The sequence below is a fragment of the Pteropus alecto genome, unplaced genomic scaffold (assembly GCF_000325575.1).
Source record: "Pteropus alecto unplaced genomic scaffold, ASM32557v1 scaffold219, whole genome shotgun sequence".
Lineage (NCBI taxonomy): Eukaryota > Metazoa > Chordata > Mammalia > Chiroptera > Pteropodidae > Pteropus > Pteropus alecto.
The window spans coordinates 543,719-552,565 of NW_006443128.1; positions in this window are offsets into that span (position 1 = coordinate 543,719).

Below are 8,847 nucleotides of genomic sequence, written 5' to 3' on the forward strand. Positions count from 1 at the left end.
ACTCGTATTTAGTCATCCAAGACCTAGGCAACAAGCTGAGTGGCCACACTAAAGATAAGCCCATGTAATCTCACCAAAGGCCTCACTAGCCTCCCCTGCCCACCAGCTCTGGGGGAATGAGCTGGACCTCCAGGTGGTTAATCTGTTAGGGGTAGCCTTACCCACAGTTCATGGGCAATCAGGCCTGAACGCCTACACATGAAGGGCCCAGTGCTCTCCCACACCTAGCACCTGGGCAGCTGCCACCTCCTTAGGGACCTCAGGACTGAGCTGCCCTCCCACCCAGCCAGCCCCATAAGCCTCATGGGGACTGTCTCAGTCTTGAAGGCATGAATGCAGTGACATTCTCAGAGTTCTTCCAAGAAAAGCTGGTGGGCTTTGCCTGGGGAAATTACAGAGCAGTCCCTGGGTGACACTGACTTCTAACAGTTTTGCGTTTTCTGCCCCCAACTGCTCACCACACACCTCTCACCACTTCCTGCTCCCTTCAGCAGCACAGAAAATGCTTCTTTCATTTCAGCTTTGGCTCCAATAATGCAGAAAAAAGAAAGCAAGACTCCAGACAATGGCCACCCAGCACTCCTAAAGAGTGCCTTCCATTTCTAACTTTCATACGTACATAAAAAGAGTTAGAAAGTCATTCAGATGCAATTCAGTGCATGTGATAGTCAACCATCAAAATTTCTAAGGGCCATTAGCCCGGGACCCAAAGCTATGGGAGATAGAAACATACTGGGAGCCTCCTTAGGGGTTTATTAAAGAAACTCAAGAATTCTAAGCCTCGTATTCCCTTTCAAATGACATGAAATCCTCACACCATTGCAGAGGCCCTATAGTTAACAGTCAGTATAAAATGTAAATGCTAAATATTGTCCCTCAATTTGTCCCCAATCATTTGCAAAATTGCTTTCTAAAGGTCACTTTTCTGACAAAGGAGCAGCTCTAACCAGAGGTGAGTTTAATTTTTTAAATGTTCTCTTGGCCATTTAATGTGTAAATGATACAGAGTAATTGTGCTCTATTGTAAATCTTGACATAACAGAGTCCAAAACAGGAATCATTTCTGGAACTGAGGTGGCCGCACGTGGAGAAACAGCCAGAAGTAAACATACAGAGCTTTTGTGAGATTGCTCTTGGTGCCGTGAGTGCCAATAAGGAGATTAAAGTCTCTGGAGAGTGACACGGGCATACCAGGGACCTTCCAGCTGAGGAAGAAAGCAGTAAAAAGAAATGTGTGCCAACAGCTGTGAGAGCAATGTGGAAAGTGGCCACGTCTCACTCTGACTGAAGAAGACAGGTGTCCACAGGGAAGAGAAAGAAGGGTGCCGCAGCAGAACTGTTAGCCACCTGGAAAGGCCACACAGAGATGGCGGCTCTTGAATGGAATTAGATAAAGGAGGCGTCTGGACCAGATGGTGCTAGAGGAAGTTAGGTAACAAGACAACTTATACTCCAAAGCACTGTATATGAGAACAAGATGAATCCTGTGTATACAGATGAGACTGTGATTCAAGTCATTAGAAGTGGAGGGAGTGGAGCCAATTACATCTTAGAGCACAAGAAGGAAGAGAGGTACCAAAAGCAGGAAAAAGCTGCTCCTACTCAGTCATAGTGGCCAAGCGGTCATCATTCTGCAGGGATGGCATTGTCCCTGGAGAGGAGAGGGTGGAAATGGGAAGAAAATGTGGATTTGAGAGCATAACCATTGGCTTCCATCAAGAGTGAGTGGCTGAAGCAAGCAATGCCTTTAAAGGGAATGACATGGAACACGTCTGTGACATATTCAGATGTCAGGAGAACCTAGAGGGCAGCCTTGAGAAATGCAAGCTCATAAGACCCTTGGCTACAGCTGTTCCAAGAACCCAGAGCCCATACCTGGGAGAAAGCTGGAAGTCTCTTCGTGGTCTCACATGAAAGCATGACCTCTCAGTTTACCAAACATTTGTAAAGCCTGCCTCAGAGTGACAAATGTTTGTTTCCACAAGGACATCCTTGACCGCATGCATTTAATCGGTCATTAATTAATGAGTCTACAACATTTTTGCATATACAACATTGCAAATGACATTAAGGAATCTGCCATTTGGGGATTAAAATAATGCAAGTGGAAGTTAGAAATCTTCCCTATTCTAATTTCCATCCAAAATTCAAAAGTTGGCTTTTGTCTATGTCAATAGTGTCTAGACTAGAACCATGCTCAGAGTGTGGTGTGTAGACACAGTATCACCTGATACAGCATAAGCAAGTACCTGCTCCCAAGGGCTGTCCAGCTTCACCTGTCACAGGGCCCTCTCGCTGAGCTCCCAAGCTGGCCTGCAGCTGCCCACAAAGGCTGTTCATGATTGATTAGGCACTTTACGGGAGGACAGGGTAGGCTCTCCTGGCAGTACCCACTCTGGGGCTTTTCCCCACAGGGGGCTCAATGAGAACACCCTTGAGTTAAAGCCATTGCCCTGAGCAGCGGTGCTAGCACCACTGTGAGCTCCCTCCACACACCATGCTCCCACCAGCCCTTTTCCAGCATGGAGGCCCACACACTCACAGGCTCCTCTCCGGCAGTCATGGGCTGCGATGAAGCAAAGGTCAGCTGTGCTCCTAGCATCCTGCTCCTGGATGCCCTTCTATGTTTGTAGTGGGGACATACGTGACTAATAATGCAAACCGATGGCATATGTTCTGGCAGTGGGTGTCTGGCAATCAAAGGCAGCTGAGTGGGGTACCCACAGGCAAAGAGGAGAGAGAGGAAATGGTCAGTCTGATCCCATGGTGGCCCAGATCCACAGGATGGACCCTGAACGGCTCGTAGCACACACAACTCGCTTCTGACAGTAGGGTACCGTTGCTAGCTCCAGGGCTCTGTTGAATTTGATAAAGACAACTTAATATAACACATGTCATCTCAAAATAATTTAGTCCATACTTGAGACCTTTGACCATGGTCTCTAATCCCCAGAGCTCCCGAGAATTCGGATTAACCTCCTTGATTTCCCCTTGCTTTCCTTAACCGTACATTCTAGTATCACTTAGACCAGTGACAATTTTTGACCAAAGCTTTAAAGTACACTCGATTATCCTAAAGTGCCAAATGTAAAAATTCCAAGACTCTGAAGTCACTTAAACTTTATTCACTCTTAATTTTAAAACTACGAACATGTGCATTTTGAGGGAGGAGTCGCGAGTGTGTGACAGCTGCTCGTGTGCTGTTTTCTGGAAACCAAGCCATGCAGTGTCCTCTTCATCCAGTTCCTGAGTGCTGCGATCTGTGAGTGGGTGGGGAGGGACCACACAATCCTGATGTTGGGCATGTGGGCACCAGTTTCTTCTCCAATCATCCCACAGCAGTCACCAGTCCAGGTACACATGAATTTTAGGCCACCTGTCAGCTGCACCCCATCCACATCCAATAAGCTCAGTCAAACCATCGCCTACATCAGTGGTTCTCAAAGTGTATCCCAGGGCAGCAACATCACCTGTGGACAAGTAGACATGCAAACTCCTGGGCCCAACCCCAGAACTGCTGAGTCAGAACTTCCTGGGCTGAGGCCCAGTATCTGAGTTTTAACAAGCCTCATAATGGTTGCAAATCTTGCTAAGGTGAAAAGACCACCAGCTTCCATCATCCTTTTCATCATCTACATACTTTCGTGACTCAGGTGTCTTGTAACCCAGAGTACAGAAAATAAACTGAGGATCAGAGTCAGGATTCTCCAGAGAAACAGAACCAAAGTATGTACATTGAGAGAAAGAGATGTATTATAAGGAATTGGCTCATATGATTATGGAGGCTGCAAATCCAGAATTTGCATTGGAGGTTGGCAGGCTGGAGGCCCAGGAGAGCCATTGGTGCAGATGGAGTCTGAACGCTGTCTACTGGAGAATTCCCTCTTACTCAGGGGAGGTCAACTTTTTTGTTCTATTCAGTCTCTCAACTGATTAGATGAGGCCCACCCACATTGGGCATTTGCTTTACTTCGTCTATCGATTTAAGCATTAATCTCATCCAAAAACATCCTCAAAGAAACACACAAAATAATGTTTGGTTAAACATCTGGGCACCCTGTGACCGAGTCAGGTTGACACTCAAAATCAACTAACATAACCTTTCATACACCTGGTCAGCAGAGGAGCCAGGACTGGAACTTGGGCAAGGAGGCCTGACGGCTGCTACCCATAACACCACCAGCTGTTGAAGCTGGCCCCTTTCTTTCAGGTACCTGTGGTGGCAAGGGAGGCACAGTTTGGTTACACCCCAGCCCTCTCTGCCATGTGCCAGTGGTATGATCCAGTTCCCTGGCTCTCTCTCTGAGCATCTTTTCCCCTGAAACATGGGCCTGCCCCCAGCAGCAATGAGTGGGGAGCTTCGGGCATCTTGCAGCCTCTGAGGGATGCCAGCTCCGTCTGCTCTCAGTGTCCCAGATTTGAACTCCGTTCCATTACACATCACCAAGGAGACAGAAAGGAAGGAGCAACTAGAAGGAAGAAGCCAGCTCTGAGGAGCTGGGCATCACCAAAGAGTGACTCAGGTGCTCAGTCACCTAAGCAAGAGACAAATTTCTCTACAAGCCTACAAGGTAGGCTTCGGGGTTCCCGGAATTTAGAATATAGACAGTGGTTAACGGGTTTCTTCTGAGCTGAGAGAACACCACGACACGTCACACAAGATCCTAATAAAACTCAAGACCAAATGTAAGTAAAATCTGATGAATTCTTTTTTTTTTAAGTACCCTGTTATGGTTGGTTATGACTTCAAAGTAGCCTCAGGGAGATTGGAAGACCTACCCACAATTTAACAAATAGCCAAGGTTAGAGAAACTAAGACAATCCAGGGACAGTCCTGCTTCCTCCTGCCCAGGAATTGAGTCCTACAGAAGGAAGTCTAGAGTCCTGACTGGGACCAGAGGCTGATTTGCCTCTTGTTTACATAAATTTGCATATCATCTTCCAGCAACTTCTGCCCTCTGACGTGAGGAACCTTAGAGTGTAGCATGCAATGCAGGGAGCTTGGCTTATCTGCAGATTCTTAGGTTTAATGTAGGGAGGAGGCAAGAGAATTAAAAATGTTAATCAAGCCACATTCAGTCACTGCAATATACTGATCAGCTCTGCAGCCAGGCCCAGAGGACACCTTCAGAACAAAGGAAGGCTTCTGCTGGATAACTAACGACCCATTCTCCACACCTGTGAAGGGGAAACAGAAACCAAGAGTCATTCCTATGGCTAAAACCATGGGAACCTAAGGACTAAAGGCTAGGAACTGCTAGTAGACCTTTCACACTACATATTCTACCCCTTCCTCACTGTATGTCCATATTGAAAGAAATGGGAACTAAAGAATGGCATATAAACTGAATTCCCTGAACACTCTAGATCCCTCTCAGTGCCTTTACTCGTGTCTCTCTCACTGCCCTCATCTCTCTATTGTTACTGTCCCTTTCAGTACCTTTACTCTATCTCTCACTGTCCCGCTCACTCTCTGCCTCTGAGAGGACACCATACTCTGTCTGTGGAGTGTTACCCCTTTTCCAATAAACTTTCCTTTTGACTCCAACTCTAGCACGTGTGTTGAATTCTTTCTATACTCTCGGCCAAAGGACACTCTCCTTCTCTCAGTCCGCAAGTACATTTACTCCTCCTGCCTCACACAGTCCTGTCCTCAAGCCCCTTCCCACCCTGCTCCCTGCTCACAGCCTTTTCTACCTGGAAAACAATACCCCAGCCCTGTCATGGGAGATAGGAAAGGATGGAAGGGAACTGTCTACTTCTAGTGCCTGCTCACCCTCTCCACCTCCAAGAACCAAAAGAAAAGGGAAATTGATGCCACTGTGGCTATTTCCAATGGCTCGTTTTCTATCCCAAACTGACACCAGGTCTGCACCCAGAAATCTCTCGCTTCCTGCTGGCACAGCTTTAATCTCCCACCTGTTAGACCCTCCAGAGCATCCTGCCTACTTACATATTCCTGTCTTGTATGTTTTCACACTGACACCTGGAAGCTGGGGGCAGGTGAAAGAGAGCCCACTTCTCAGTAGCCGCATGTCCGCTCTTGGCTCTGTTCCTTTCCTTCTTTCTTTCCCTCCCCGCAACTTTCTTTCTCCACACCATCGTTCTTTTGTCTAAGTTCTCTGCTCATCTCCACAGTTCAGTTGGCCTCATTCCCTTAATCCTCTGAATCATGAGGAAGTTGGCACAGTTTCAACTTCACTACTCAAATTTATCCCATTTTTCAATTTTCTACTATTCATTCCATTTTTTAAAAATCCAATCACGCTTCTTGTTACTCACTCGTAGTTTCTCAGTGTAACTCCTCTCTCCATTGGTATCAGGCTGTATCACTATGCATTCGATGTCACAGTTTTTCCAGGCATTTTGTCTATAAATTTCCGCTCAAGAAACTGACCAAAGAACACCTCCAACTGCCACCTCAATGTTGACACGTCGGTCTTCCTTGTTTAATGACCAATATAACTGCATTAATAAATAGGTCTGCTGAGAGGAAAATCAATTATTCTCCAGGGACAGATATTACATCTCGATCTAGAAAAGAAATAAACTGTCATAAATAAAGTTTTAGACACAAACTTTATTATATTCTTCAACTCAAAAGCCCCAGTGATATCCATTTGACCTAGGATGAAATTTTAGACTTCTTGGCCTCAGGTCGCCTGGCCACTTCATGTTAAATGTGGCCCTCTATTACCAAAGTAAAGGCCGAATAAGTAACAACATTATTATTCATTTGTATTTTTACTCAACTCTCTCTTAAGTGCATATTGTCACCTCAATGAGCTTGAAGATCCTAGCATCCAGAATCATATTATTTATGGTATATCCTGCACAGCATGGAACACACTGTAAAATTGCAAGGTGCCTGTTGAATTAGGTACTGGGTTAATAAATATTTGATAAGCCTGCACCAACTTCAGAGAATAACTCAAGAGGATTCATAAAATTACTGTAAAGCCAGGCCTTGGCAGCATCCTCCCACAATATCTCATCTGGTTGATAGAACCACAAAACCAAAGAGAAATGAAAGATCCAGAAGAACTATCAAGGGTGCAGATGCTCTCTTCTCTAGACAGAAAAGAAGCTGCCTCAGTAAAGCCATCATTAAAACAAGAGAGAGGTCAAAACCAGAAAAGTATTTAGCAAAAGCAGTTTAAAATCTACTCCAATCAGTTCTTTTCACTTTGTCAGTTCTGACCTGCAGTGACAGGAAGCTCTGGAGTCCTTTGAATTCTCTACAAAAGGCCAAAAAAAAAAAAAATGGTTTTGGTCTACATAGACCTACTAAACTCCCAGGATCTGAATTTTATCCTTTGTCATTTTCTGCTTTCTTCACTGTAGATAAAAAGAAGTAGGGGAGTGTTTCTTAGCCTCCCCTTAGTCTGTGCCTGGGTTATCTGAGGCATGTTTTCTACAACTGTCTTTGGTGGCTACATGTGTAGACAGATCTTTAGTCCCACAGCGTTCAGGGGTGAAAATTTTCTGACCTTTGGAAGCACTGAAAGAGATGTGCTGCTATAGTAATTTGAGGAAGCTTTTAAAAATCTTGGTGGGATGGATGGATGGAATGAAGAAAGAGGGGATGGATGAATGGATGAATGGATAGACGGACAGATGAATAGATGGATAGATGGGTAGATAGAGGGATGGGTGGGTGAATGAATGGATACATGAGGAGGGAGAAAAAAAGGTAAAGAGAAATGGGGGGAGGAAAGAGGAAGAGGAGAGGAGAGGAGAGGAAAGGAGAGGAAAGCAGATAATTTTGTAATGTTCATGGTTAACCTTGGCCTATCTCCATTCATTGGCTCGTCCCAGCCAATACAGTTTCAACGCAGTCAGCAATATTTCCCTCCTATTATCAGCACAATAGCATCAACCCTGAACTCAGTTCTTGGAGTTGCTATTTTCAGAACTCATTAGTGTTTTGAATTCACAAATCCTGTGGTTTAACACCTAGCGACAGAGGTCAATATTTACAGCATGCTAACAATGTCACACACTCATGGAATTTCTCCCAGTCAAATCTCAAATCTCAGATAAATATATGACTAACTTTAATCACAAACGATGACAAAGGGTGGACCAGTAGATCTCCCAAGGAAAAAAAAAAAATAAGTAGAATCTTACTTGAAAGCAATTTTACAACATAGAGCTGTAAAAATGCTTATATATATATGCTGACCTCGTGATCCTCTCTCTAGGAATATATCCCAAGGAAATCATCAGGAATAATAAGATTTATATTTTTAAAAGTTCACCTCAGAATTTGTCATAGTAACACACACTGGAAACAATCCAAATATTCAATAGGGGATTATTATATAAATCATGATACATAAAATGATGGTGTATAATACAGTTGTTAAAAATCTTGTTCACAAAGAAATCTGACATCATCAGTAAGTGCTTATAATACGATCTAGCACTTAAAAGAGAAAACATCAAAAATATATACACAGTAATTATCTAAGAAAAATCACCATAATAAAATATGAAACATGCCAACAATAAGAATAGTAACGGTTTATCTCTTAGAATTATGAATAATTTTTACTTTTCCCTTTATACTTCTCTATATTGTTAAGTCTTCTACAAAGACAGATTTTTTTTTAATTTTTATTTTTATCAAGATAATACATCACTTGATAATCAGAAAAACAGAAGAGATTATGATGAAAAGGCAACAGTCCTGCACCCCTCCCACTTCGAGGAAAATCTTGTAACTGTTCTGGCCTCTTGTCCTAATGTCTGATTTATATATTTAGGAGCTTAGTTATTTTAATGGATACCTTTGGAACCCTAAGAATATTCTTAAATATCTATTCTTTTTTCATCACCTTTCAA